Source organism: Tursiops truncatus, chromosome 2, assembly GCF_011762595.2.
Source record: "Tursiops truncatus isolate mTurTru1 chromosome 2, mTurTru1.mat.Y, whole genome shotgun sequence".
NCBI lineage: Eukaryota > Metazoa > Chordata > Mammalia > Artiodactyla > Delphinidae > Tursiops > Tursiops truncatus.
Window position 1 is genome coordinate 92,010,448 of NC_047035.1, and position 19,351 is coordinate 92,029,798.

A 19,351-nucleotide genomic window follows, 5' to 3' on the forward strand; every position below is an offset into this window, starting at 1 on the left:
TTGAACAACTTCATTTTAAGCAGTCCAGTGTGTGAATAAATACACCATTTACTCCTAATGATACACAAAGATAATCTGTGTTCACAAGCATAAATGTTCTGTCTAATTTTGCTAAGGTTCTCTAAAGGCATTTTGTGAAATTGAGGACCCAGTTATATCAGTTCTACATGTCCAGGGCCGTACGGTTTTTTTTTTTTCCTCCTATTTTTTTTATTGAAGTATAGTTGATTTACAATGTTGTGTTAGTTTCTGCTGTACAGCAAATTAATTCAGTTATATATATATATATAAAGTTATGTATGTTATATATATATATAACTTTTGTATATATAAAAAGAATGTGTATATATATACATATATATATACACATTCTTTTTATATATTCATTTCCATTATAGTTTATCACAGGATATTGAATATAGTTCCCTGTGCTATACAACAGTACCTTGTTGTTTATCCATCCTACATTTAATAGTTTGCATCCGCTAATCCCAAACTCCCAGTTATTTCCTCCCTCACCCCCTCCCTTGGCAACCACAAGTCTGTTCTCTATGTCTCTGAGTCTGTTTCTGTTTCATAAATAGGTTCATTTGTGTCATATTTTAGATTCCACATATAAGTGATGTCATACGGTATTTGTCTTTCTCTTTCTGATTTACTTAGTGTGATTATCTCTAGGTCCATCTGTGTTGCTGCAGATGGCATTATTTCATTCTTTTTGATGGCTGAGTAGTATTCCATTGTATGTTTTTACCACATCTTCTTTAACCATTCATCTGTCAATGGACATTTAGGTTGTTTCCATGTCTTGGCTATTGTAAATTGTGCTGCTATGAACATGGGGGTGCATGTATCTTTTTGAATTATAGTTTTGTCTTGATATATGCCCAGGAGTGGGATTGCTGGATCACATGGCAACTCTATTTTTAGTTTTTTGAGGGCACCTCCATACTGGTTTCCATAGTGGCTGCAGCAACTTACATTCCTACCAACAGTGTAGGAGGGTTCCCTTTTCTCCACACCATCTCCAGCATTTGTTATTTGTAGACTTTTCAATGATGGCCATTCTGACCGGGGTGAGGTGGTACCTCATTGTAGCTTTGATTTTCATTTCTCTAATAATTAGCGATATTGAGCATCTTTTCATGTCCCTGTTGACCATCTGTATGACTTCTTTGGAGTAATGTCTGTTTACGTCTTCTGCCCAATTTTCGATTGGGTTGTTTGTTTTTTTGTTGTTGAGTTGCATGAGCTGTTTGTATATTTTGGAAATTAAGCCCTTGTTGGTCACATCATTTGCAAATATTTTCTCCCAGTCCCTAGATTGTCTTTTTGTTTTGTTTACGGTTTCCTTTGCTGTACAGAAAATTGTAAGTTTGATTAGGTCCCATTTGCTTATTTTTGCTTTTATTTCTATTGCCTTGGTAGATTGGCCTAAGAAAACATTGGTACGATTTATGTCAGAGAATGTTTTGCCTATGTTCTCTTCTAGGAGTTTTATGGTGTCATGTCTTGTATTTAAGTCTTTAAGCCATTTTAAGTTTATTTTTGTATATGGTGTGAAGGTGTGTTCTATTTTCGTTGATTTACATGCAGCTGTCCAACTTTCCCAACACCACTTGCTGAAGAGACTTTTTTCCATTGTGTATTCTTGCCTCCTTTGTTGAAGATTAATTGACTGTAGGTGTGTGGGTTTATGTCTGGACTCTCTATTCTGTTCCATTGATCCATCTGTCTGTTTTTGTGCCAGTACCATGCTGTTTTGATTACTGTGGCTTTGTGGTATTGTCTGAAGTCTGAGAGGGTTATGCCTCCTGCTTTGTTGTATTTCCTCAGGATTGCCTTGGCAATTCTGGGTCTTTCATGGTTCCATATAAATTTTAGGATTATTTATTTTAGTTCTGTGAAAAGTGTTATGGTTAATTTGATAGGGGTCACATTAATTCTGCAGGGCTGTAAGTTTTCAAACATAGGTAATAGGAACTTAAAATTACAGAAGTGCTACACCTAATCCCTAAAACAGTCATGGCATGAATGTATCCCCAGCCTTTATATGGCTTTCTGTTCCTAGTTAGAAGCATCCTTGCCACCAGTTCTTGGTAAACACTTATTGAGTATCTACTATGTGATGGCAACCCTGAGAGTTAATTTATCCTGTTTTTATAGATCAGCCACACGACGACCTTAAACATATTGCCCAAGATCACTCAATAGAGAGTGATAAATGAAATAGAAACTTGTACAAGGTATAGAGTTGCAAATAGGAAGGTACAACTATCTTAATTGATATAACAGGGGAGTCCTTTTAAAGTTTGGGACATTTGAGCTAGGTTTTGAAGGACAATGAAAGGCATTTATAATCAGTAGAGGAGGGAGAAGGCATTCTTGTACAAAGGCAGAGACTCACCCCACCCTCCAGATGGACCTTTGGCATTTAGTATGAAGGGCTTAGGGTAGCATATAGGGATGGAGTGTCACTTGCCTGAGGGCTTTCCTGCTTGGAACCAGGAGGGAAAAAAACAGAACAGAAAATATTAAGGAGAAGCTGAGTAAAAGTAAATAATAATGGAAAATATGGGTAAAACATGATGACAGTCAAGGAGTCCGGATATAAGGGAAACTTGGACAATTCCCAGAGCTAAAGAAATAGCTGTGAGGGGTCTTTATAGAGGTTTTGTATGTTACCTAAATAGTAGCTGTTGAGGGAACTGACCTATTCTGGATAGGGATGGAGGCGTGAATAACTAGGAATGTTCAGAGACCTGTCTGAACTGGAGACATCATTACTGGAGGATAAACAAAAATGAGCACATGGTTTGAAGGAGCCAAGCCATGAAGGGCCTTAGGTGCTATACCAAGGAGCTTGGGCTATCTTATGTAAAAATTTAGGAGCCATTGAGGCAGGGGTGAGAGAGAGAGTTAAGAAGGGGGTGTGATACGATTGTGATTTAGAAATTTCACTTCTGTGGCTTTGTGGAGGGAGAATAGAAACTGGAAATAGTTGAGACTAGTTTGGAGGCAATTGGAATCATCCAGAGGAGAGACGTTGTTGGCCTAAAATAAGGCAGTGGTTGTGGCAGTGGTGATGGAAAAGAGAGAATGTACTTGAGAGCTATGTAGAAGATCATACACAAAGTGAGGGCTGTTGATTGGTGTGGAGAACTAGGGAAAATGAGGAATTGAAAAGTCCGCTTGGATTTCTGGTTTGGGTACATGATAATGCCACTAACTGAAGTAGAAACTCTAATAAGAAGAACATGTCTTTCAGAGAAGATGTTGGGCATGTTGAGACTGAGGATCTATGACATCCTGGTGAATCTGTCTGGTGTGCAGTCTAGTATATTGGTCATGAGTCCAGAGGAAAAGATGAAATTGGATTTAAAAGCTATTTTTTTCAATTCTACATAATTTATTCTACTCATTACTTTTATAAGTAGGATCTAAAAGAAAAATTTACTTCACTCTCTCCAAGGATTATAATATAGTATTTTAATACAGACCCATGTGTTGGTATTGGAAGGACTATTTTGAGTACCTTGGCATGCCTCTCATTCTGTTATGGGTACAGCCTGTACTTGGAGAGAGATACCTCTAATATAATCTAGAAACTCAGCCAAAAACTTAGGAGTGTTTGTCTACAGTGGTTTGCTGACTTCCTGACATATGAACTTCTGGGAGAAATTAAGGGAGAACTCACTACACTCTAGGACAATGAGCAAACTATTGAATGAGTCCTTACATCACAAAAATTTAATTAGAGAAAACTGTATGCATCTTGAAGAGCTAGGAGTCACAGAACAAATTCAGAGACACTCCCAGAGGACTCACGGTACATGAAAGAACATTTGCTCAAATATAAAACAACTTGCCGTTCCCTGTCCCATCCTCTAGTTGCATGACAGGACAATATGTCAAGACTTACCTATTTGTTGAGAAATGTTTTATTTCCCTCTTCTCCTGAGGCAAGAATATTAAGGAATGGAATTCAACAACCACCAAAGATTTGAAATCTGCTTCAAAAATTTGTTTTATCTTGTACCCATTTTTAAACCTTGGCAAGTGGAAAAAATAAAACTAACAATAAGCAACAGACAAAAAGCCCTGGCACAATAATGTACCATAGACCTGACTTGCCTCTTTTAAGTATTTAAGGATAATTCCAACTGACAGCAATGGAAGTTGAATCTGAGGGTTTGGGCAGAGTTTCGGCTGCGTTTAGTTCTCTTAGGCAGATATTATTTTCACTGCCTTGTCTTAAATGAATTACAGTGAAATCTTCTAGATGTTTATTCATTTGAAATTTTTGTCACAGTGGTCCTAACTCAGTGACCTTTGGGTTGTGACTGTTGCTCAAAATGTGCTAAATAATATATGAAAGGTCTTTTATCTTTGCAATGGGATTTGAGGGGAGGGAAAAAGAACTGCATATTCCTGAACTTCCACTAAAAATATACAGTAGTGCAGCTCTCAGTGGTTTGCCCCATGTTGGGGGTCTAATTTAGGGGAAGCAGGAGTATGAGTACACGTCCCACCATTTTCCTTGGTGTACCACTACTTTCAACCAACATAAAAACCATCAAGTCCCCAAGAAGCTTTCCCACCACTGTTGACATAGACACTTATCCCAGTTACTAGGGCTCTAGAAATGATTGGCTACAGTCAACAATTATCCATTGTGATTTAGGCCTGAACAAAGTGTTGGGCAGAAGGATCTCAAACTTGACATATCTAAAACTGAACATATTAGCTCTATACTTGTCCAAAAGAAATACGTTCCTCCTTCTGTTTTCCCAGTCTCCATAAATGGTGCCACCATTTACCCAAGCCACTAGTTACCCAAGCCATGGAATGAACTCCTGATCTGGATTATAAAAAGCAATGTGGTAATAATGGTTAAGAGGAAGGATGCTGGAACCAAACTGCCTGGATTTAAATACTGGATTTATCATTTATTAGCTGCGTGACTTTGAACAAAATTCTTAGCCTTTCAGTGCCTTGGTCTCCTCAGTCAAAAAAAAAAAAAAAAAGGATGATAATAATAGTACTTTACTTCATAGGGATGTTATAGTTATAGGGGGTGAGTTAATATTTATAGCATGCTTGGACCAGGGCTTAATACATAAGTACTCTGCAAATATTTGTTAAATAAATTCAAATACCTGTTATCCTCAGGAACTTATCAATCACCTGGACTGTTTGTATAATAGGCTTCTAACTGATTCTTCTGTCTTCATTCTTGTTCCTCACAACTTGTCCTTCATACTATGACGTGAAACCTTTCAGTGAGTCTCCTTCAACGAGCTATAGGATAAAGTTTCAACTCAGCCTCATCTCTTCCTACTTCTCCTCACATACCTCATGACCTGACCTAATTTCAAGTAAAGTTTTTCCCTTTTCCTGGAAGGTGCTTCAGCCATTTTCTACCTACCCAATTTCTATTGTTTTCAATACCAAGTTCAAGCATTCCTCAACCCACTAGACCAATCCCCTCATCTAACCCAGGCACAGTTAGATATTCCCTTCTCTGTGCTCTCATGGCACTTGGCACACATTCTATCAGTAATTGTGATGCAAATATCCAACTGTGTTTATCTTTCCACCAGGTTAGAGCTTCCATGACATCTCCAGTACCAAGTTCAGAGTTTGTCACATATTTGGAGCTAAGACATGGTGGATAAAGCACTCAAAATTACCTATGTCTCTCCAAGAAGTCTACTGTTGTACATTTTGGAGACAGAAAGGCAGAAAAGTATATAAAATACATGATGAAAACAGGCACGAATTTATTTCATATGTTAAGGCTAAAGTCACAACTCTTTATGAAGTTTATTTTTTGTATTTATTTATTTTTATAAATTTTTATTTATTTATTTTGGCTGCCTTGGATCTTCATTGTTGCGTGCAGGCTTTCTTTCTAGTTGTGGAGAGAGGGGGCTACTCTTCATTGCGGTGCGCAGGCTTCTCATTGCATTGGCTTCTCTTGTTGTGAGGTGTGGGCTTTAGGTGCGCAGGCTTCAGTAGTTGTGGCACGTGGGCTCAGTAGTTGTGGCTTGCAGGCTCTAGAGCGCAGGCTCAGTAGTTGTGGTGCACGGGCTTAGTTGCTCTGTGGCATGTGCGATCTTCCCGGGCCAGGGCTCAAACCCATTTCCCCTGCATTGGCAGGCAGATTCTTAACCACTGTGCCACCAGGGAAGTCCCTATGAAGTTTTAGATGAGCTGTTTAAGTACAGATTTGACTGATGATCAACTAAGAACAAAATGATAATGACAGCAATATTATCACAAAATTGACAAATATTTACTTTTTCAATGATCAAGGTTGTCACTTCCTAACTAGCAAGTAAAGACCTTAATAGCTATTTTTATGAAATATGTGAACTGTAGCTTGCTAAAGCTTATTCAGCTCTTACACTGTACCTAGAATGTACTAAGTACTTCACATGAATCTACATGTAGACTCAAGTAGATATTCCTATAAAATGTAATAATTTGAACAATATTAGTTATAAAGAGTGAATCCAAGCCCAAAGCTCCTCAAAGAAATGCTCACATATATTATGAGGGAGCAGTGAAAATATTAATAGAAACAGAAAAAAAGAGTGCCACATATTTTTAAAACTGCCTCTGTTCTTCCTTGGCTAAAGGCAGTCTTCAGGGAGTCAGAATGGCCTGTCCCTCTGTCCCTCAAAGGAGAGATTTAGGGTAGATAATACATAAATAACCTATCAAACCTGCTGTCTTGCCACATAACATTAGTAAGAGAAAAACTACACCTATGACACTAGTGCATATGTATTACATGATGATGTATATTTAGAAACATGTGAGATTCATTAAGTATTGTTTAAGCTAAAATTCTAATGTTTTCAACAACCCCCCTTCCCCTGTTGCAATGCTAGCCTACTGGTATTCAATAATCAATTGCAACTTCATATTTTTTCTAAATTACCTGTTCTTTGGACAAAATCTCCCTGCCTTCTTTGCAAAGGCCCTTAGATTAAACTAGACTTTTCAGGAAAAAAATGTTCTCTTTGGAGTGTGCTCATGAGGATTAGAAAATTTCTGTTTTCTTTTGCAGGTGAAAACATACAATTTCCAATATACCTACTTTGATTTTTTTCTCCGTGTTCTGCTAATTAATCTATGCATTAGCCTCTAAATTCATATACTTTCTAGTCACTGGTTAGAAACCATTCTGAGTAGTTAAGGAAATCTTTATCCAAAGTATCTCTTTTCCTGCATATGAATATTATTGAAGCATATCTATTCCTCATCCAATCCAGCTGGGATGTTTTTATTTCTTTGGAACTTACTTCAGCTCCAACACTTGCCTATTCCCTGGAATAAATGAACTATTTCAAAGATGCCAACTCACCCTTTCTCCTACCCCAATTCTTCAGAATTAGGATTTCCTTTTGTATTTGTTAATAATTTCCCTAAATTATCCCAGGATATTACCAGTTGTACCCAAATGGAACATTTCTTACTTGTGTACCAATTACAAACTGAAAATATAGCACAGAGTGCCCAATCTCTAGCAAATGAATCTCCTAAGTTTTATCATCAATTTATTTATTCAGATTTTGCTTGAATATCAAAACCCAATGAATGAAAAAGTAATATCTGCATATTTAAGTTAAAAGTCGGATATTTGGTTCAGTCAAACCTAAATAGTTATGTGTTCATATTGTAACTGAGAAGACAAGCACAACTATGATTTTACTCTCAGTTTCCATGTCATTGTTTCTCTGATGATCCAATCAAATCCCTTAATCACACTCATCCTTTGGCTCAAGGTGAAAAATACTCTTTGCATGGAGAAATAGTTTTTAATCAGTTCAAGATGCAGCTGGAATAAATGCTACTGGCTTGAGTAGCCATTGTTCTTGGCAAATCTCTCCAAGCAATAAACAATGAACACCACACCCTCATGAGAAAGGGAGTGAGGGATAGGGATAGTCATTGTTCTCATTTTATATTGCTAAATATTATTACGGTCTATTTATATGCTGTGGGGACTGACATATACACTTGATACAGAATAATACAGAACAATCAGTGATTGTGAATTGCTGGAGACAAGTATTCTAAGTTTAACAAGCTCTGAATTCAGTCATGAAACTAGTGCTCATTGCAGACTCTATTAAAAAAACAGAACACTTTATCAATAAGCCGATAGGAGGAAAATTTTAGGAGCCAGTCAAGGATTGAGCATATAGATCCATATAGTGTTTATTTGGAAGAAGAACAAAGTATTCACAAGCTTTGAAAACTTTCATGGCTTATCCAAAACCACTTACACATAGCAGTGAGTGCCTCATCAATTGTGTTTTCATTCACTCATTAAGTAGGGTTTCAATAAACGATGCCTTTTATAGTTATGTATTTTTGATATTTTAAAAACAGAATTTCTTATTTCTTATCATGTTAAAATTGATACTTGTGGTTCAATGATGGCGGGAAATCCAATTCCACAGCTTCAAACTATAAGGTTTTAAACTTTGGAGCCTATGCCTTAAATTCAGAGAATTTTCTTGTAGCCTTGAGTATCCTCCTTATTAAACAATTCAGACTTAAACATCTGAGTTGAACCTCTTGCTAACTCTTCCTATGGGTAGTCTGTGTTTTAGTGTTTTAGGCATAGAGGCTGAGAAGATAGTGTGCTATGATTGACAGGATTAGTCAGCTCTATATTACACTCATCCTCTAAAGAAGTGACCATTTGGAAATATAGAACATGCCCTTCATCCACTGGCCTCTACCAAGGCAAGAAAATCTTATGGGAGGCATCATATTTACGGAGACAATTCAGCATAATGGTTAAGAACAGGGGCTTTGGATTTAGAGACCCCAGGGTAGGAGTCTTAGCTCCACTGCTTACAAACTGTGTGACTTCTGGAAATTTACTTAATCTCAGTTTGCACACTATTATAGAAGGAGTACCTATCTCATAGAGTTCCTATGAGGATGAAATAGGGCAATACACATAAAGTGCTGGTATGGAACCTGAAACATATTCAATATATATACAGTCAGCCCTTACTATTCATGGAGTTTGTACCTGTGAATCTGCCTACTTGCTAACATTTATTTATAACCACAAAATCAATACTCAGGGCACTTTCACAATCATTCACAGACATGCTCATAGTGGAGAAAAATTTGTCACCCAATGGGCATATTCCCAGCTGAGGTAGAGTAAATCAACACTCTGCCTTCTTACTTCAGCTCTCATACCATAAACGAGTGTCCTTTTTGCAGTCTATTTAGTATGATGTTTTTCATATTTTTGTGCTTTTTGTTGGCAATTTCTCTATTATAATGGCCTTTCTGAGGGATCAGAGAGAGGGTGGGGAGATGATTAGTGCCCTCCCCTCTACAGTCTCAAACTCAAACTGCTATTTATTAAGAGGGAATATTCCCTTTTATTTTCAGGGCCCTTATCCAGGGCCTTTTTTATTTTAGTCTGTTTGTTCTCTGTTGCAACCTTTGGGCACTCTATGGGAAGTCTCTGGGAATCATATGTGAGCCAGAGCTATGAATGGACTCAGTTCCTTAAGTCCATACATGCTATTGAGTCTACACCCCTCGTCTGATAAGACAAATCTGAATTAAGACTGATGGCATTTTACTACAAAACAGAATTGCTTACATTCCAAATTTTTCTAGTTTATCACATATAGTTAAAAGCCCAGAACTTATCACCTCAGCACTTTTATACATTTTCCCTCTTTCTGGAATGCTGTCCTCTATTTCTGGGGAGTTGCACAGCCTTTCAGTTTGAAACTCAGCTTAAGTATCATCATTTTAGAGAGGCCTTCCCTAGCCATCTTATGCAAAGTAAATGCCCTGATATTCTCTACCATGGCAACCTGCAATTTTCTTCACATTTATCACTGTCTGTAATTGTTTTTTATCTGACACTTGTTTATTATGTGGCTTCTAGCCCAGCATCTAAGTTCCATAAGGGCAGAAATTTGTTCTCTTTTGCTCATTGTTTTCTCCTTATTGTCAAGACCTTGAATTAGTACAGACACCCAGTGAATGAATGAATCCTATTGTATTTTGTCAGTTTGAATCTTTATATATTTTATTTTCAAACCTAAACAAAATCGTTCATTATTTGAGATGGATTACCTTCCACTTTTAAACTACCATTCTCAGCATCATCCGGCAAAAGATAGGAGAGAGAGAACAATGCACTTTAAAAAAAATTATTTTACTCATTTATTTTTTTTAAAGGATTGATGGAATTTCCATAGTTATATAGAAAGGGAATGGAGAAAGTCCACAGGACATATTGAAGAAATGGTCACTAATTCAGCAAGGTCATCAAGATATATAAATCAGAAAGTATCATTGTGGACTTTTATTACTGGAGTAAGAAATCCCGATTTTCTTCAATAAGCAGTAAGTAGCCTTATGAAGCTTTTGAAAACTATGATATAATAGTAGTTGTTTCTTTTTTTAAAATTTAATTTAATTTATTTTTTATCCATTTTATACATATTAGTGTATACATGTCAATCCCAATCTCCCAATTCATCCCACCACCACCACCGCCCCCCGCCACTTTCCCCCCTTGGTGTCCATATGTTAGAACAATGCACTTTTAACCAACCTGGTGCACTATGCTCATGTCCATCATATTAAATGTAGCATCTCAGATCCTAACCCAATGTCCCAAATACATACCACACATAAAACTTCAAATAAACTGTCATTTGTTAGTAGGCCAAGTAGTACTTGAGTTTCTGCACTGGGGAGTCTAAATGCTAGACAAATATAACTTTGAGATTTTTATCTAGAATCTAAGATAATAATCTAATATGTGACACAGTATAAAAAAACACTGTTCCAAGAAGCAGAAAACATGGGTCATAATCTCCATTCTGCTACTAACTTGCTGCATTACTTTGGTCAATGTTTTAAATCCCCGTGGGCCTCACTATCCCCATCTGTAAAAAATAAGGGTTTGGACCAATAGACACTACAGTTCCTTCCAGCTCTCTATGGCTATAAAAGTTGAATTGAATCCATCTCCTCTTCTTTCACAGAAGAGGTGGTGGAGGCCCAAAGAGCTAAGACCTGCCAGGTCAAGTGTCTGATTGGAAGCACTAAAGCAGACTCCTGCCAGGGTCTGCCATGTGCATGCAGCAGGATACTGTGTTGTGAAGATACCCTGAAGTAAGTATCCCATGAGGACATGAAGAGAAAGACCAAGTTTTTAAATCTGCTTAGCTTGTGGTTTCTATTTTACAGGCAGGCCTGCATGGGAAGCCAAATTGTAATGAGGATTGCTTAGTGTGCATGGAATTACAGCAATGGAGCAGGGGAAGGAAAGGAGTCTCTTGATAAGTTGAATGATATTTGAATGAGAACGTGTGTTTGCTAAAAGAATTTGAGACACCCTTCCCAGCATGACTATAATGTTGTTAACCATAATTTTAAGAGTGGGATTGGCAAAACTTGCTCTCTATGGTGGTCACTGTTGAGGTTTGCTTCTGTGACCTTCCTTCTCCCTCACTCCCAGCTTTCTTGAAATATGATTGACAGATAAAAATTGTTTGTACTTAGGTAGTAAAATATGATGTCTTGATATATATATACATTGTGATATGATTGCCACAGTCAAGCAAATTAACATATCTATCACCTCACATTGTTAACCCCCTTTATTTTTGTGGTGAAAACTACTCCCTTAGCAAAGTTCAAGTGTACAATATAATACAATACATAATATTATTATTATCTATAGTCACCATGCTGTACATTAGGTCACCAGAACTTATTCATCTTATAACTGAAAGTTTGTACCCTTTGACCAACACCTCCTTATTTCTTCTACCCTCCCAAGCCCCTAGTAACCACCTACTACTTTCTGTTACTATGAGTTGACTTTTTTTTTTTTTTTTTTTTTAGATTCCACATATAAGTGAGATCATGCAGTCTTTGTCTTTCTTTGTCTGGCTTATATATCACTGGGCCTAATGTCCTTCGTGTTAATCCGTGTTGTGGTAAATAGCAGGATTTCCTTTCCGCATTGAATCATCTTGGTTTCCTTGTCAAATATTATTTGACCATATATATGTGGGTTTATTTCTAGGCTCTCAAGTCTGTTCCATTGGTCTGTGTCTGTTTTTATGCCAGTACCATACTGTTTTGATTACTATAGCTTTGTAATATAATTTGAAATCAGGAAGTGTTATGCCTCAAGTTTGGTTCTGCTTGATCAAGATTGCTTTATTTATTCAGAGTCTTTTGTGGTTCCATATGAATTTTAGTATTTTTTGACTCTTCTTTTCTCTCTTTCATGGCTGACCATCTGATATTCTTTCTTTAGTATTGTTAGTAAATCTGTTTTAGTTGGGCTCTTAAAAAACCCAGAAACTGCTTCAAGTACTTACAATGGGTTTTAATTCAGGAAATTAGTTACACAAGTGATGTCATAGCTTAAAAGCAAAACAAGGAGTAATGATAAAGCAACCCCAAAATTAGCAGTAGCAGGAAACCCCTTACCAGTAGACTAGAACTGTGTTGTCCAGTATGGTAGCCAGCCACACCTGGTTGATGAGCACTTGCAATGTGGCTAGTCTGATCTAAGATGTGTTCTTAATGTAAAATACATGCCAGATTGTGAAGAATTAATATGAAAAAAAAAATGAAAAATAGCTCATTAATAGTTTTTATATTGAATACACAGAGAAATATGTTGAATATGTTGGGTTAAATAATATATAGTATTTAAATTCATTTCACCCTTTAATTTTGACTTTTTAAATGTGGCTATTAGAAAATTAAAACTTACATATATGGTTCTTACATTATATATATATATGTTTGATGGTGTTGGGCTAGAGAGACAAATGTAAAAGGTGACATTACTAAAGCTCAGGATCCAGAACCTCAATGGGCTGACCCACTGAGAACTAGAGGCAGGAAGGAAACACAGCTGTTGCTTGAAATGCCAACCGGAGCCATATAGAAGGGGAAGAGTACCCTGGCTTTACCCTGCCACCCCAATCTCCTGTCAGTGCTGCTGAACCCAACAGGAAGTCACCTGGAAAATGGCAGCCCCCAGGGGTCAATCTTCCTGTGATATGGAGTGGAGTGGGGCAAGGGCGGGGAATGCATCTGAGGGCAAATGGATTTGTTTAGATTACAGTCAGGTCCCGGTGTGTCCTTTTTGTTCATTCACTTATTCAACAAATACTGATTGAGTACCACTTACTACAGAGACCGTTTAGAATTATTGTCCTGAATTCCTGATCCTTGCTGTTCAGATTCTTTACTTGATTTGGTTCCACATTCCCTCCCTGCCTAGACTGTGGTCTGGATACTTATAACTTCTCTGTCTTTGATCAAATGAGTTGTCCTATTCTCTGTTATGTTCTTGATGTTTCTTTGACAAAGAGTATTTGAACTCATCATCGTATCTTGTTCTCCTAATTCCTAGTGTCTCGTCCGGGATTTTCACTCAGTTCTTTATTCAGTCTTATTTATAGTGCTTATACAATCCCTGGTACCAAATAACCAGCTACTTCCCACAGAGTATCAGCTACTATAGCCAGTCTTGTAAACAATAAGCCTTGTTTCTCCTTTCTTCTTTCTTGCTCCCTCTCTATAATACACCACCACACATGAAACCAGTGGTGAAAAAGCTGACCTCATGACCCATGGCATGAAAAGATACCTAAAAGGAAATATACAGCTCTTGAGTCTAAGGGTGAATCTTTCTGGCCAAAAGCTAATTCTCATAAAGTGTTTACCTTGGAAAGGTTTACTCTTTAGGCCTGGTAATCACCAGTTTCATAGAGAAATATGTGTTTTTATCATCAATAACCATTTTACCCAGAAATGGCTAAAATGGTTACTGTGTGTTAGGCAATTTTCTAAACAACAGAATACAAGATGAAAAGGTAAAAAACCCCTGGGGGGTAGATATAAGAAAAGATAAGTAATCTAAGGAGTCATGATAACAAGTGGCACAAATAATGAAAGTCCTGGGAGTTTAGGTGAAGAACCCTTATGTCACAGAGTGTTTCAGAAAAGAAGGGAACCTGAGCTGGGCTTTTCAAGAAGGCAAGAATTAGATAAACAAAGTGGAAGGATAAAGTTTTCCAGAAAGGGAAAATTGTATACACAATAGGAATATACAGAAACAGGAATAAATTCACTCTCTATTGAAATGGAGTATATTATGGCCAGGAAGCTCAAGTCTTTCAAGAGTAGTCTTCATCTCAGTGAGACCCCGGAGCAGTATCAACTTGAGTGAAGGACCTTATAGCATTTTTATTAAGATTAACGATATGGCTGGAAAGTGCAGCTTGTTAGGAAGTAGAATGGAAATCTTTCATCGTTAGTACTCGCGACACTACAACATGACTTGGCTCCCACTTTGGACCATAAGCTTCACAAGGGACAATGCCTGACCTGTTCACTGTTTAGTCCCAAGGCATGGCCCAGAGATGCTCAGTGATTCCGTGTTGAATGAATGAATGCCAATAAATGGTGTGATAATGCATGAGTCCCTGGGCTGAGGAGACCCAATGCAAACATTGATTCAATATTGCTGTATTCCAGAATAGAGTTTAGAGAATTAGAAATGAAGTTACGCATTGTACTCCAATTATTAGGAGAAATTCTTTCAGGGACTTTGGGCAGTGTGTCCTCTGGGTCACAGTTTTACGGGATTTAGGAATCCCAGTGGAGAATTTGGTCAACCTGGCATGTTATTAGGGGATGATAAAATTTATAATATAATTGTCATCACCTATGCCTTTGTAATAGTTTTCTTTATGATAATACCTATTTAAGGCATTCTATTAGGTACATCGGATTGAATTTAAAGTTATATTAGATTTCATTTCAGAGCTAATATTCCAGAGACCAGATCCTGCAGGCCAAGGCTAGTTCATTAAATTCTGAGATATCAGAGCAGATAAATTATTATCACAGAACCTGGGGAACTAGAAGGATCATTGAAAGTTTCAGGGGAACAGCATTACATGAGGGAGGGTTTTGAGGAAGTCCCAGTTTATTGACTTAGACCCTGGGGAGTGTTGCTGTGTGTCAAATGCGGGCTGTTTGTTAATCCAACACTCTACCATATGGAGGCCAAATGGCTGTTTAGAGTGGGCATTGTCTCTAGAATCAGCCAGAGTCGGATTCAAGGCCTAGAGTCTACACGTATTACTCTATAAGTTTAAACAAGTGATGGGGGTAAACATAGCACTTACACCATAGCTGCAAGAATTCAATAAAATAATGCAAGTAAAGCCCTTGCCTGTCACAGAGAAAGTGCGCAGTAAATGTTAGTTCTCTCTATAAGAACAGTAGAAGTGCACCTAATACACGGGAGTCTTTAGTTTTCCAAAGAGGACACACACCCCCACACACAAAACAAACACACAAAGCTGAACGTTCATTCAGACCAACTGTGTACATGCCCTATTTCCTACGCCTTACCCCAAAACGTAATTCATTCAACCCTTTACTCCCTTTGATCTTGGATTTATTTGCCCATGAATCATTTTTGTGTATCCTAGTTCCCCAGATGAATGCTTCTTGCTCTGACTCCAGCACAGCTCCCCTGTCCTGGTTTTGCTTCACTGACAAGGTTTTGGCCTGTGTGTCTTGCTCTTCTTAGCATCTGACCTAAGTTTGCCCCCACGTTTCACTTCCATCCTTCCGATGACTCATGGTGGCCTTCATATTACTGCAGAGCTAAAACATATTTCACAGAGAGGAAACAAAGTAAATAGCCTTAAAGAGGCCTTTTGGTTGACGTTGAGAGAACAGAGTTGGAGAGAGTTTCCAGAGTGGAAAGGTACACAGAACACACTCCTCCCACTTTACAATCCTGTCTGGGGATTGTGACAGTAAATACCGGCTCTGGTGGCATTAGGATTAGTCAAGGAGCCACTTAATCAGAAAAGCTCTTTACCCTTAAAAATACCCTCCATTTCTCCACTTACAGAAATGGAAAGAAAAAGCTAGTTGTGTGATTCCTCAAATCCCTGAAATTGTAGTTTGGGTGCAGATTTTCAAAGTGGTCTCTGCCAGAGTGTTACTTTGATAAGCTGAGAACCAGGCATTCAGCTTTAGGGAAGCCAGGGATTTGGAGGTAAGCCACGGTGGGCCCAGCGCCAGCTCCCAGACTTGTGATGTCTTATGGCATTTACAACTCACTGCCTTCCATTGAAACCATTGCCTCAGAAGAAGGGTGTAAGAAAAGAGTGAGCCATCCTAATCAGGGAATTGCCCTAGGCCATTGGGATACCGGTTCTGTTATGGGAAACCCTGCAGTTTGAGCATTGGTATAGTTCAACATGGCAAAGACTGGAGGAAAGTGATGCTAACCATGATTGAAGATTCCACCTCTGGCATCTCATATGCAAAAAAATACAAGCCTGCAAATCTCTCCACCTTTCCACTAACCCCTTTCAGAGTCATTAAGGCAATTTGGGGGCCATGAGAGCTGGTTGTCTGGCAACACCAGGCTCTGTCCACAGAGAGAAAGTTCTTTTTCACAAACCACAATCTTCTTCCTCAGAGCCTCTGCCCAGTCCTCCTTATTCCTGCCAGGATACTGCCTCCTCCTTGTTATAATATTCCACATTTTCTCCACATCCAATAATACAGTTCAGGGAGTCCCCTCTAACATAAAATGTAGTATGTCAGATGGTTTTAAAGTGCCTTAGAGGAAAATTAACCATGATTAGTGAGGTAGAAAATGAGCTGTTACTATTTTATATTAGCGTTGTCTGGGAAGGTCTCTTTGATAAGGTGAAAATTGAGCAGATAATTGAATAAAATATCCAGTGAGACTTGGAAGTATTAAAGAAAGATTATTCTAGGCAGAGGGAACAGCCAGTGCAAAAGCCCTGAGGTGGCAGAGTGCTAGGCATGTGTTCAAGGAAAAGCAAGAAAGTCAGTATAGCTGGGACACAACAAATAAGAAGAGTGACAGAAGAGCTCTTGGGGAGCCAGATCACTTAAGGTTTTAGAGGCTTTTACTCTGGGAAAGACAGGAAACCATGGGAGAGTTTTGAGCAGAAGAAGGACATGAGCTGACTTGAGTTTTTAAAGGATCACTGCCTGCTGTGTTGAGAATAGACTAGGGAAACAGGAAGGAAAAAAACAGCTAGAAAATTATTGCAGTAATCCAGGTTTGTGATGGTAATAGCTTAACCAAGATCATAGCAGTGGATGTAGGTGAGAAAATTGGAACACAAAGACATGCTGAGAATTGGTAGTATTATGGATATATTTTTAAGGTGGAGCCAACAAGAGTTCCTAAAAGATTGATGGTAGGGTATGAGGACAACAGAGGAATCACACAAACGTGCAGGGGTTTTGGCCCAAGCAACTGGATTGATGAATTGATATTGGTAGAGATAAGGCTAACTGCAGGAGGATAAGAGTTGAGGGGAAAATCAAGAGTTCTGTTTTCAACACATTGAATTTAAATTTGTATTAAACATCTGTGTGGAGGTTTTGAGTAGACAGAAAAGACTTCACGTAAGAGGTCCAGGCTGAACTATAATTTTGAGCATTAGTGGTATGTAAATGGTATTTAAAGCCATGAAACAACTTGAAATTGTAGATATATAAAGACATCCAAAGATTGAGCCCTGGGGCAGGACAACGTTTAGAGTTCAAGTAGTTGTGGAAGAGTCGCCAAAGGTGACTGAGAAGGAGCAGCCAATGATGTAAGGAGAGAACTAAGAGAGAGTGATGTGCCAAAGCCAAGTAAAGAGACTATTCAAGAAGGAGGAAGGGATCAACTTTATTGAATGCTGCTGTTAGGTCAAGAAAGAGGAGAACTGAGAGATGACTAAAGTGGAAAGTTGAAAAATGGAAGTTGTCCTACAACTGAACATTTAATGTATTTTCTCTTAAAGAAAAAAATTGAAGACCCTAACAGAAATATGTGAGACACGTTTATTAATTTCCACTATAAATTTGGTGACCAAATTTCCTAAAGACTAGAATTGATACAGGTGGTATAATACTGGAGGAAAATATTTGAAAATAAGATTGTTCTCTAAAACTCAAGCTGTGTAGATAATGACCAAGAAAGAGCCCTCAGCAGAGAGATTGGCTCACTACATTCTGGATGTCTTTCCACCCCACTGAGAATCAGTGACTCATTCATCCATTTTTTCCTTTATTTTATAAAACACCAATATCCATACCTCTCTATTTCTCTATTTTTTCCCCTCTATCTGCCTGTCTATCTAACCATCCTCTGCCTACCAACTTACCTATCTGCAAAAAAATGCTGCTTTAATAGAAGATAGCCTTAACACATAGTTTTTGCCAGCAAGATCAAAAGATTTTATAGCATTTTATTTCTTAATATTTGTAAAGGCTATAGAGGAATATACCATTTTTTTTTTGCTGCAAGAACAAGAACCACTTTGAGAAACAACCTAAACCTATCATTAACAGTTTATGTCTCTTTGTATACAGAGATTTGTATTCTTTATGAGGAAGGTCAAGGGTGAGGCATTTCAGAATGCAGTAATAATTGCAACACTTCTCCGAATGACCACAAATTACAGTGAGGATAATGAGAATGTGTTCAGTGGAGTTTGAAGTGCCTAGAGGATGTTTAGGAGGAAAAAATGTCAGGTAGGAAGGGATATATGGATACATGGGTTTGTAGAACAAGATAGAAGTCTATTCTGGGTAAATAAAGTTAAGAGTTTGAGCCATCATAAGATGGGAAAATTTTGGTTTTGATAGAGTCATAGAGAGAGATTATAGAGGCACAAAGGAGAAAAGCTGAACAATTATTCTGCTAAATTGTTCAGGGGACCTCCCTCTCTTTCATAACTATGCTTAATCAACATGAAAACATTGTTTTCTCATAAAATGCCACTTTTCATTCCATAATTGTAAAACTAAACTGTGAGAGAAAATAGTGAAAGCAGTTCATCATCAGCCTTCACGTCTCATCAAAGGAATATGCTGAGAAGTCTCTCGTACTCCTTGATGCCTCCTGCCCCCGTCCAACTATTTTTGGATTACAGTTGTTCCACTATCCTGTAAAAGCCTGGGGTATTTTCCTGGGGACATTTCTGGATAGGGATATCCAGAACAGAGTAATCCTTCTCATAAAAACAACAGAGCATATAACCCTCAGAGATGGAGTGTGTCTAGATAATATTTAATTTGTTGTTTCATTTCTTCTGAATCATAATGTGCTTTATTTCCATTTGTAAGCATTGTAAGAGCAGACATGAAATGGCTCTGAAAAAACACTGCTATTTCCCTTTTAAGAGGTTTTTTACTTTCTTCTTGATTTGAACAACGATGACACTATTTGGACTTTCTGTGGTAA

The 19,351-nt window shown here is 37.9% G+C and overlaps 1 long non-coding RNA gene across 2 annotated transcripts in view; it reads left to right on the plus strand.

The window, feature by feature from the left end:
* The window catches only part of LOC109549363 (uncharacterized), an 89,174-nt gene that overhangs the window by 37,667 nt on the left and 32,156 nt on the right, over positions 1-19,351 (plus strand). Inside the window, exon 1 of one of the 2 annotated variants that reach the window (XR_012330102.1) lies at positions 11,058-11,187. The exons of the other annotated variant lie outside the window; for it this stretch is intronic. This is a non-coding gene — a long non-coding RNA (uncharacterized lncRNA). Of the gene's footprint in view, positions 1-11,057; positions 11,188-19,351 lie in introns of those variants that run through there. 2 annotated transcript variants of the gene reach the window in all.